Source organism: Hibiscus syriacus, unplaced genomic scaffold, assembly GCF_006381635.1.
Source record: "Hibiscus syriacus cultivar Baekdansim isolate YM2019G1 unplaced genomic scaffold, ASM638163v2 tig00110450_pilon, whole genome shotgun sequence".
Classification (NCBI taxonomy): domain Eukaryota; kingdom Viridiplantae; phylum Streptophyta; class Magnoliopsida; order Malvales; family Malvaceae; genus Hibiscus; species Hibiscus syriacus.
In genome coordinates, this window is record NW_024062743.1 from 6,810,327 (window position 1) to 6,822,448 (window position 12,122).

General features: G+C 35.9%; 1 pseudogene; it reads right to left on the minus strand.

Moving 5' to 3' along the window:
- Positions 1-1,475: 1,475 nt before the first annotated feature.
- Positions 1,476-12,122, minus strand: part of LOC120126188 — a 28,402-nt pseudogene continuing 17,755 nt past the window's right edge.

Genomic DNA, 12,122 nt, shown 5'->3' on the forward strand with positions numbered 1-12,122 from the left:
CGAAACCAGTGGGAAACATCAACAAAGTAAGTTCTTCTGCACCCTTTATCAAGAGATTGACACAAAAAAAAAAATGGCGAAAAGAAGGGCTAAGGGGCTATGCTATAATTGTGAAGAGTCTTATTCTTTAGGACATAAATGTAAAAGGTTATTTTGGATTGAAGTACCAGATTATGAAGGTGAGCAAGATAATGATGAGGTGGAATATCAAGAACTCTCGTTACATGCCATTAGCATGACTTGTAATTCTTCTACTATGCAATTGATAACAGAGTTATCGGGAGTGACAGTGTCAGTACTTGTGGATTCGGGCAGTATACACAACTTCTTATGTGAAGGTTCGATGCCAAGGCTGGGATTGAAAGTACGGGAGAAACCTGGGCTGCAAGTTAGTTTGGCTAACGGAGAGCGAGTGCCTAGCATAGGTATTTGTAAATCAAGTTGATTTTTATACCGTACCACTAGAGGGATTTAATGTGGTTTTAGGGGTAAATGGTTATGTACTCTTGGTCCAATTTTATAGGACTTCAACCATTTGACGATGGAATTTGTTGTAGACGGAAAGGAAATACTATAGCGAGGGCAGTTTTCAGAGGTAGTTCCACGACTTAGTCTAATGCAAGAAGAATTGGGGTCAGAATCTGTAGTTTTGGACACTGGACAGGTTGTTATCAAGAAGACACCACTAGAGAATCATTTGAACTTCTACAAAACAAAGCTTATACTGAATTTGAGATTGAGGACAAGCTCAACTCAACTCCGAGAAGGGGAGTATTGAAGTGGATGCCTTTATTGGAAAGCAATATCAAGGAAAGAAGCAATAAATATATTGAGGGCAGCAAATTAGTGTTTCATTTGTTTCCTCCATTTTATTAGATTCTTATTTCCTTTATAACTTTAGTCTTGCTAGTCAAGATCCTATATGTTAGGGATCTTTATTTCCATTAGGATAATTTCCTTCTTCACTAGAGGCCTATTAAAGGAATGCTAATATTGAATAAAGAGGGCAGACAATTATTCTATTAAAAAAGTTATTCATAGAGGGGGTTTAGTTAAGGACGAATCTGCCTCTCTAATTAACCATAGGTCGGAGTAAAAAATCTTCAACGTCTAGACCCGTGACCAGATCCTACGCTAAGGCTCACAACACATTGTTTAATTAGAATTTTCCCATTTTGATGGTTAATATATTATTTTTGTAAAGTAACATCCAACGTACAAAGAAAACAGTAAAAAACAAGAGAATGACGGAATTGCCATGCACCTCAAGCATTTTGTTTTTGTTCTTTTGAAGGAAACGTTAATCAGAAAATTGAATCTGGAAAGAGATGGAGGATCCAAAATTAAGTATATTGTAAACGTAAAATTCGGATAAAAGCCAATTTTAAACATTCAATCAAAGTAATATAATTAAAAAAAGCATAAAAAGTTGCAACACATATTCGTAAAATCTATTTAGTCATTTCGTAAAATCTTTGTTCCAAGCAAAACAATGCCAAAAGTAGAGCTCATAATAAACCAAAAATCACATTGAAACAGTGCGTGCCTTGTACATGCAGATGTATGCCATGTGCCAATCACCTAACGCCCGAAATATAATATAAACCCTTAAAACCTCTTATCCCACACAAACACCTTCCAAGTTCCAACACTCCTTAACCAACATCCCATCGCGTCTATACGGGGGAGAGACCAAATGAGAATAGAGAATACTACACAGCTCAAAACATGCTAAAAACTAGAATTGGATCCTACTGCCTCAGAAATTGATACAAGTATGGAGTCTTCATCTCTGCACAAGCTATCCTATTCAGAGTGATACATTGCTTATAGGACACTAAGGTCATCACTCAAAGCATTTAGCATTTCACTTGACAAAATTCAAATCCCAAAGATCATACAAGCTCAAGAAGCTATGTAAAATTCACGGTGAAAGAAAACAGTAGAACAAACCAAAATGAAACATGGGTCCTTACTGATCTACCTCCAAGAAAGAAGACAAGTGGGCAGTAAATGAATATTTACAATCAAATATAATTCGAATGAAAGTGTTAAAAGATTTACGGCAACGCTGCTGAAAAAAGGATTCACACAATCTGATGAAGTTTACTATCAACAGACCTTTGCATCGGTTGTAAAATTGAATATTGTTCGAGTAATGTTGCTAGTAGCGGTAAATGAAGATTGGCCCCTCTTCCAGTAAGTCATTAAAAATGTCTCCCTAAATGAAAACCATGAAGAAGATGTCTACATGGAAATTCCCCCAGGCTTGAAAAAAATACTAACAACCACTAAGTATGTAAATTGAAGAAATCTTTGTATTGCTTGAAGCAATCACCAAGAGCTTGCTTTGAAAGATTTACCAAAGCTTTGGTAAAAAAAAATGGATACAAACAGTGTCAGTCTGATCACACTCTCTTTTTGAAGATGTCTTCAGAAAAGAAGACTATTCTTATAGTGTACGTGGATGATATCATCATAAATGGTGATGACACTAAAGAAAACAAAAAAATTAAAGGGTCTTTTGGCTTCTGAATTTGAAACTAAAGAACTTGGTTCACTCAAATATTTTCTGGTAATGGAGGTAGCTATAGATAAAAAAATAGAATCGTGATCTCTCAAAGAAAGTACATAATAAATTTAATTGCTGAGACTGGTATGTTGGAATGCAAGCTAGTCGAACTTAAAAATTAAGGAAGGATGACATGGGAATTCAAGTAAACAAATATCAATATCAAAGGCTTGTTGATAAGTTAATTTATTTATCCCTAGCTAGATCAGATATTTCTTTTTCCGTAAGCGTCGTGAACCAACATATGAATGACCATAGAGAAGAGCACCTTGAAGCAGTCTACAGAATTTTAAGGTATGCCAAGATGACACCTGGACACATTGATTTTCAGGAAAAATGAGAACGAAGATAGAAATTTTCTGATGCTACCTGGGCTGGAGAGTTAATTGACAGAAAATCCACGAGTGGTTACTGGTTATTGCTCATTCGTCTGGGAAAATTTGATTACATGAAGAAGAAACAAAATGTGGAGTCAAGAAACAGTGCTCAAGCAGAATTTCGAGCACTAGCAGTTGGAATTTGTAAAAGAGTGTGGATACACAAATTATTGAAAGAATTGGAATTAGACTTCAATGGACAGTTTGAGGTACAAAGTGACACCAGATTGGCTATCAGCATTGCCAAGAATAATGTCTACCATGACAAAATCAAATATGTGGAAACCGACACACTTCATCTCATAGAAGGTGTATGATGGTTCAGTTAAATTAAATTACGTCCCTACACAAAAACAACTTGCAGATTTCCTTACCAAGGCCCTTCCAAGAGCAAACTTCGATGAACTCGTATCCAAGATGGGACTCTACAATATATACTCACCAACAATAGTTGAAGTGAGGCTTGTAGCCGAATATATTAAAGTTTGATTATGATTTTATTATTAGAGTTTTATTTTTTTTTACATTGTAATATGCATCTTATTTAATTAAGAAATTAGATAGAATATTAGTTAGATTAACTTCTAATAGGACTCTAAGTTATAATTGTATACCTATTGTAAAACCTAACCTATGTAATCAATTTCAATGAGAAAAATTCCAGAGAATACATTCTCTCCTTTGTTCCAAACCATCCTCTATTTTCTACACAAGACTTGTTAAAATTACATAAAAACTCAGGTTTGAGATTTACCTCCTCCAGAAAGTTTAACAATGTCTTCTTCTCGCTGCCTAATAGGGTTATCATCGTCAAACTCAATCCATTTCCTTGTGATTAGCAATAATTATTAGTTAGTAAAACAATATATACATAAAATACATGCCAAAGAAATACAGTCCCTAACATATTATTCCTAGGAACTGACCACTTTCTTGCTTGACCCATGCAACGTAATGTCCTGAATCAGCACTTCGACCCTTGTGGGTCAGCACGACAACCAAATCATAAATCCCGGTTAAATGGTTTTCCTTCTCGGAGGGAATCCCTAAAAAACAAAGTCAGAAATTAATGTCAAAAGTGTTGAGTATTCTGGAATATAAGTGCGTCTTCTCATAACTACTACGGTGAACATTTGTGTCATGATGGAAGAGGAATTAGGGTTAGAAAAAGGGGAAATTTGGAAGAAATTATCTCAGTTAGGGATTTGAAACGGGGAAAATTTGAGAAATGAGAAGGCTGGGGAGAAAAATGAGAAAAATGAGAAAATTACTGTTGGGGCCAGAGTTGAGGAGGAGCTTGGGTCTGTTGAGGCAAAACACGGGCATGGTTAATGGTGGGCCTCGAGTGGTAATCTGCTGAGATGTCCAATGCTTATGAACCTGCATGAGTCAGCATGAATTAGTTATTTTGTTAGATTTCCAGTGCATGCCAGCTAGCTACTTGTAATTATATAAAATTGTACTTGATTCCATTGGAATCATCTTTTATGAATGAATGAACACTTTTTCTCCTAAATTCTTTTCTATCCTTTTCTGAAATATCAATTCTTCATCATAATTCGTAACAAATTGGTAATCAGAGCTGAATTTAGTGATCCCAAACAATTTACACGATGGGTAAGATAAAAAGGATGCAAAAGACTGGAACCATAGAGGTACCATAACAAGCAATGGAGATTAAGGAGGAGACTTTACCATCTTGGTGGGCTGGGCAGAAAGCAGAGCTGGAAGGAAGGATACAGACATTGGAAGAGGGAATGACTAAAAACAGAAGCTATTTGCAGAGAATTCTACAGCTGGTCAACCAGGCAGCTGAGGAAAAAGATTCACCTCGGTCAGAAAAGAGTCAACCACCAGCAACTGCAAAGCAAAACAAAAATGAAGGTAAGCATGAGAAGTATACTTTTCAACCAAATGAACCAGTGATATTAGCTTCTAAACCTGTGGGGTTTACTGGTCATCCACCTTTTACTCAGAAATTACAAGAAGAAAATCCTATGGGTAGTTCTAGTGAGATTAAAATGGGAGGAGAATAACATGTTAACACTAGAAATTACTCTAAAAGCCCTTTTGGGAACACAAGTTCTATGTTACCTAGACCAAAATTGGAGCTACCAATGTTTGATGGTAACAATCTCAGAGGTTGGATTAGGAAATGTTAAAAGTTTTTTAATTTGTTTGGAATACCAGAAAAGTATAAATTGGAAGTAGTTGCCATGTATCTAATGGGGAAGGCTAAGACTTGGTTTGATGGCTATATCATGAAGAAGTATAGAGTAACATGGCATGAATTTGAGGCAGACTTGTGCCATAAGTTCTGTGATAGAAATTTTTCAGACATTATTGAAGAGTTTAACAAGTTAATGCAAAAGGGCAGTGTAGAAGAGTACCAAGAAAATTTTGAAGAATTGAAACATTATTTGCTACAACAGAGTATGCATTTAGGGGAAGATTATTTTGTTTCCAGCTTTATTAGTGTCCTCAAGGAAGATCTTAAGCACAAGGTTAAGGTGTTGGAGCCTAAAACTCTATCTGATACATATAGGCAAGCCAAACTTTATGAGTTGGAAAATTAGATTGAGACAAAAAAGTATAAGGTTCCTACCATAAATTTTGCTTACATACCCCAGAATACTCAACCAAAGAACTTGAACACTGGTGTGATGGCTAAAACAAGTTCCCTGAATAATAATGTTAAGCAAAGCTTGGTGGTGTACGTGAGATCTCATAATTTATACTTTAAATGTGGGGAAAAGTTTACCCCTGGACATCAATGAAAGGCCAGGTAGCTGAATTGCATGGAAGAAGAAGAAGAATCTGATACAAAGGATATGACTGAAGAAGAATCTGAAGAAAAGGAAGAAGTAGAGAATGAAGCTTTGGAAATATCCATTAATGTCATTACACGAAATGTGGGTCATACCACTTTGAGAATAGAAGGGTTTATCAGGGGAAAACCAGTGAATATACTGATAGACAATGGAAGCACTCATAGTTTTGTAACTCCTAAGTGGGCTAAGGAAGGAGTGGAGTTAGTAAACACTCCACCATTAGTAATTACATTAGTTAATTGATACAAAATATACAACAATGCTATGAGTAATAAGGTGAGTTGGAAGATGCAAAGATATGAATTCCAACATGATTTTAGAGTCTTGTCCTGGGGAGGCAGTGACATGGTACTTGGTGTGGATTAGATGAAGGAATTCAGTCCCATTTTGATGAACTTTAAGACCAGGACTATCAGTTTTATGAAAGAATGGAGGGTTGTTGTTTTTAAGGGAACTCCGAAATTACCCCTAGTCAGAACCATCAAAGGAGAATTTTCAGAAATTGGCAGAAAAGGATACTGAATTGAGTGGAGAAATTTTTTGGTTGAGTGCTGAAGTTGCTGAAAGTAACACTCCTCCATCAATTCAAAATTTACTGGAATAATTTCAGGAAGTTTTTGAAGAACCTAAAGGAATGCCTCCAAGAAGGGAACATGACCATGCTATTGTCCTAAAACAAGACTCTCAACCTTTGAATCTCAGACCCTACAGGTTTACACACTCTCATAAGGATGAAGTAGAAAAGCATATTGCTGAAATGCTATCAGCTTCTATCATTCAAGTTAGTCAAAGCTCTTTTCTTCTCCTTGCCTATTAATCAAGAAGAATGATGGAACTTGGAGATTCTGAGTAGATTACATATAGCTTAATTATGCTACCATCAAGAACAAGTTTCCTATTCCTATAGTGGAAGATTTACTAGATGAACTTAATGGAGCTGCATTTTTCTTAAAAAGTGATCTAAGGTCTGGATATTGACAAATCAGAATTAAAGAAAAAAAATATTCACAAGACTGCTTTTAGAACTCACCAAGAACATTATAAATTTAAGGTAATGCCCTTTGGACTTACTAATGCTCTAACTACTTTTCAAGAATTGATGAATGATTTATTTGATGAATATTTAAGAAGATTTGTTCTAGTGTTCTTTGATGTCATTTTAGTTTACAACTCTAGCTTGACAGAACATGAACAACATCTAAGAATTGTTTTAAATATTCTGTTGAAACATAAGTTATATGCTAAAAGGAGCAAATGCTTTTTTGGACAAAAGCAAGTGGAATATTTGGGGCATGTGATTTCAGCACAGGGAGTGGTTACTGATCTTGCTAAGACTCAAGCCATGCAGCAATGGCCTTTGCCTAAGAATTTGAAAGCCTTGAGGGGGTTTCTTAGGTTTGACAGGATATTATAGAAAATTCATTAAAGGATATGGAGAGCTGAGTAAACCTTTGACTAATATGCTCAAGAAAGATGGATTTTATTGGACTCATGAAGCAATGGCAGCATTTGAGGAATTGAAACAAGTTATGTGTAAAGCCCCAGTTCTGGTCTTACCTAATTTTAAGAAGAAATTTTTTGGAAACAGATGCTAGCTCAAAGGGAATTAGAGCAGTGCTATCTCATGAAGGAAGGCCTATAGCTTATCTCAGTAAGGCTCTTGGACCAAAGCATGCAGACCTATCAATCTATGAAAATGAATATCTAACAATTTTGTTAAATTATGTTTCGATATAACAAATTTAAAGGAAAATGTTTTTGGACTTGAATTGAATTTATTCAAAGTTTTAAAAAGATTTCAAAAATAATTCAAAGTCCATTAAATTCGGATTTGAGCAAAAATGCTAAAGGGTGTCAAAGTACATCTATGCACCCCTGCAGTGCATCCATGCACCTGTCACTAGTGCATCGATGCATCATGTAGTGCATCCATGCACCTGCCACTAGTTCATCGATGCACCATGTAGTGCATCCATGCACTCCATTTCGAATGCAATTAGTGCATCGATGCACCCTGCTGTGCATCCATGCACCAAGGCTGCAACGGCTAGTAACAACTAGTTTATTTGAATTTAATGAAGGGGTATCGATGCACCATGTTAGTGCACCGATGCACCATGTTATGGGCAGCCTTTTTGAGTATAACAATCATCCCCAAACGGCTCCAAAATATCCCCAACGGCTATATACAACATCAAACACATTCCAAGCTATAAATACAAGCTAAGGACACTTGAAGAAGTAAGAGAACAACTATCCAAGCAATCAAACGCGAGAGAAGAGTTTTTCATTCTTATTTCATCTTTCTCTTGTAAATATTTTGTTCTTGTGAGCTCAATCTTGTAAACACCTACCTTAGAGAGGTTTTCTTGTTTACATTTTTTATCATTTTATAAAGGGGAAATGTTATAGTTTATCCCGTGTAAAAGCTAGGGAAAAGGTTCTAGTTTAGCTCGGAAAAACTAGGGAGTTGTAAGGTTATCTCTTTGTCCTCAAAAGAAAGAACAAATTAGTAAATTTTTTGGAAAATCCTCGGTGAGGAGCTAATGTAGTGGACGTAGACTTTGGTTGAGAAAGTCGAACCACTATAAATCGTTGTGCAATTCTCTATCTTTCAATCTCCATACTCCCTAAACACAAAACCGTTCCGACCCCTCTTTACAAACCGTTCCGGTAGTCGATTCGAGCTTCCGAAAATCCCAAAAATTAGCATAAGAGCCTAACTCGTTAAGAAGGTTTAACCACCTTGAGACGATCCTCGAAGAAGCTCTACCAATTTATGACGAAACCGAAAAAGAAATGACTTTTTCCTCCGGTGCTTATTATCTTGAAGAATATCCTATTATGGATTCACAACCGGTCAACAAGCCACCCTTCTTCAATTGAGCAAATTATGCACATTGGAAGAATAAGATGATGTACTTTATTCAATCCTACAATCTAGGAGCTTGGAACTCAATCATGGATGGTTACTCCTCTCCACCCGACAAGTACAACGATTGGAGTAGAGAAGAGCAGAAAAATTTTCAACTTAATTCTAAGGCTATACATATCCTATTATGTGCTTTAGGCCCAAATGAATATGGAAGAATCTCATCTTGTTCCAGTGCCAAAGTGATTTGGGATAAGCTCCAAGTCACTCATGAAGGAACCGACGAAGTGAGGGAATCAAAGAAAAGTCTTCTCAACTATAGCTACGAGAACTTCAATATAAAACCCGATAAAGACATCAAAGCTATGACGGATAGATTTGTCGTGATTGTCAACGGTCTCAAGGAATATGGAGAAGTAATCTCAAATGAGAAGCTTGTGAGGAAGATGATCTACTCTCTTCCAAAGGAATGACAATCAAAGAAGACGGCTATTATCGAAGCAAGAAACCTAAAGTCTCTCACTCTCGTCTAGCTAATTGGTTCCCTTCTCACTCATGAGATGATGGTGAAGGAATATGAAGAAAGGGAAGAGAATATAAAAAAAGAAGGAGAAGGAGGAGGTAGGCATTGCCTTCAAATCCACCAATGAAAGCTATCAAGATTAAACTGATGAGGTGGATGAAGACGATGATGAATAAGAAGAAGAGATGGTCAAGTTCTTGAAGGAACTCAAGAGATTCATGATTTCCAAGGAAGAGAAACATGAATCAACTAAAAAGAAGAGTCCCCCGGTATGTTTCAATTGTCAAAGAAAGGGGCATGTCAAGTATGAATGTCCTCTTCTAAAGAAAAAGGGGAAGAAGGCATTTGTTGCATCTTGGAGTGATGAAGATGATTCCAATGATGAAGATGAAGTAGTCAACCTATGCCTCATGACCACTCAAGAAGAATTCGATGTATCTTCTAACTCAAATAAATTTAATTCATTTACTTTTGATGAGTTACAAGATGCTTATAATAGGTTGTATTTGGGATTTGAGACCATGAATTCCAAATATATGAAATTAATTTCAAAACTCAAAATTAAAGATAATTTGATTTTGAAAGCAAAAGTTGATTTTGAAAATAAAAATGAAATTTTGAAAAATAATTTAGAGCTTTCAAAAATCAAAATAAATGATTTAGAAAAAGAAAATTTTGAGTTAGGAGTTAAGCTTGAAAGCTTAATAAAAGAAAAAGAAAATTAATTTCTAAAAACAACCTATTATGTTTAAATATGGCAAAATGCTCACATTGCCATTATCATGGTCATATGGGACATACTTGTCCTTTGAAGAAATGAAAACGTTTTAAAATTAGACAAGTATGGGTTCCGAAAGGAACAAGGGGCATTGAAACTAACGTTCAAGGATCCAAAGCAATTTGGATACCCAAATCTACTTAAATGTCTCTTGTAGGTGTGTGGGAGCAATGGTGATGAAAATGATGATATTCAAGATGCTCTAGCCACACATGAAAAGGAATGGGTAACCTCTAAGCTTAATGTTTATAATTTTAGTTATTTGGTTGCTCATAGGATTTATGCATGCATGAGTTTTGATTTTAAATGATTATGCATTGTTTTTAATCTCATGTATGTTAAAAAAAGGGTTATGATGAACATTTTAAATTTTTAATGATTTTTTTTATTTTTAGTTCATCATAATAAAATTTTGGTCAAAATTGGTTTTAATGCAAATGATATCTCTCTAACAATTGATATCAATTTTTCAAAAACTTTGATTTTACAAATTTTAAATTTTTGACCTAAATTTAAATGTTTATGCATGTGATATCTCTCTAACAATTGATATCAAAATTTAAGGAAAAGGGGAAAGGTTCTAGCTTATCCCATGTAAAACTTAAGGAAAAGGTTCTAGTTTAGCCCGGAAAAACTAGGGAGTTGTAAGGTTATCTCTTTGTCCTAAAAAGAAAGAACAAATTAGTGAATTTGTTGGAAAATCCTTGGTGAGGAGCTAAGGTAGTGGACGTAGACTTTGGTTGAGAAAGTCAAACCACTATAAATTGATGTACAATTCTCTATCTTTCAATCTCCTTACTCCCTAAACACAAAACCTTTTCGAGCCCTCTTAGCAAACCGTTCTGGTTGTCGATTCGAGCTTTCGAAAATCCCAACAATTGGCATCAGAGCCTAACTCGTTAAGAAGGTTTAACCACCTTGAGACGATCCTCGAAGAAGCTCTACCAATTTCCTACGCAACCGACAAATAAATGACTTTTTCCTCCGGTGCTTATTATCTTGAAGAATATCCGATTTTGCGCAAAAAATATCCGAAACCGGATTTAGGAAAAATCAGTTTTTTTTTTAAATCGGATCGGATATTTTAAAACCGGATAGTATAACCGGTTTAGGAAAAAATTGGATGACCGGATTTTTTACTGGATTAAAAACCAGTTTTTTTCAAACCGAAATCGGTTACATCATCCGGCCCTCTAACCGGTTATGATCCGAACCATTTTTTTTATAAACCGGTTTTTTGGCTTGGTGAAAAAATCGGATCGGATTTAAATCCGGCTATGTGCATCTCTATTCACAACCGGTCAACAAGCCACCCTTCTTCAATGGAGCAAATTATGCACATTGGAAGAATAAGATGATATACTTTATTCAATCCTACAATCTAGGAGCTTGGAACTCAATCATGGACGGTTACTCCTCTCCACCCGGCAAGTACAACGATTGGAGTAGAGATGAGCAGAAAAATTTTCAGCTTAATTCTAAGGCTATGCATATCTTATTATGTGCTTTAGGCCCAAATGAATATGGAAGAATCTCATCTTGTTCCAGTTCCAAAGTGATTTGGGATAAGCTCCAAGTCACTCATGAAGGAACCGACGAAGTGAATGAATCAAAGAAAAGTCTTCTCAACCATAGCTACGAGAACTTCAAGATGAAACCCGATGAAGACATCAAAGCTATGGCGGATAGATTTTCCGTGATTGTCAACGGTCTTAAGGGATATGGAGAAGTAATCTCAAATGAGAAGCTTGTGAGGAAAATGATCTACTCTCTTCCAAATGAATGACAATCAAAGAATACGACATTATCGAAGCAAGAAACCTAAAGTCTTTCACTCTCGACAAGCTAATTGGTTCCCTTCTCACTCATGAGATGATGGTGAAGGAAGATGAAGAAAGGGAAGAGAAGAAAAACAAGAAGAATGAGAAGGAGGAGGTAGGCATTGCCTTCAAATCCACCAATGAAAGCTATCAAGATTCAAGTGATGAGGTGGATGAAGACGATGATGAACAAGAAGAAGAGATGGTCAAGCTCTTGAAGGAACTCAAGAGATTCATGATTTCCAAGGAAGGGAAACATGAATCAACCAAGAAGAAGAGTCCCTCGGTATGTTTCAATTGTCAAAGAAAGGGGCATGTCAAGTATGAATGTCCTCTTCTAAAGAAAAAG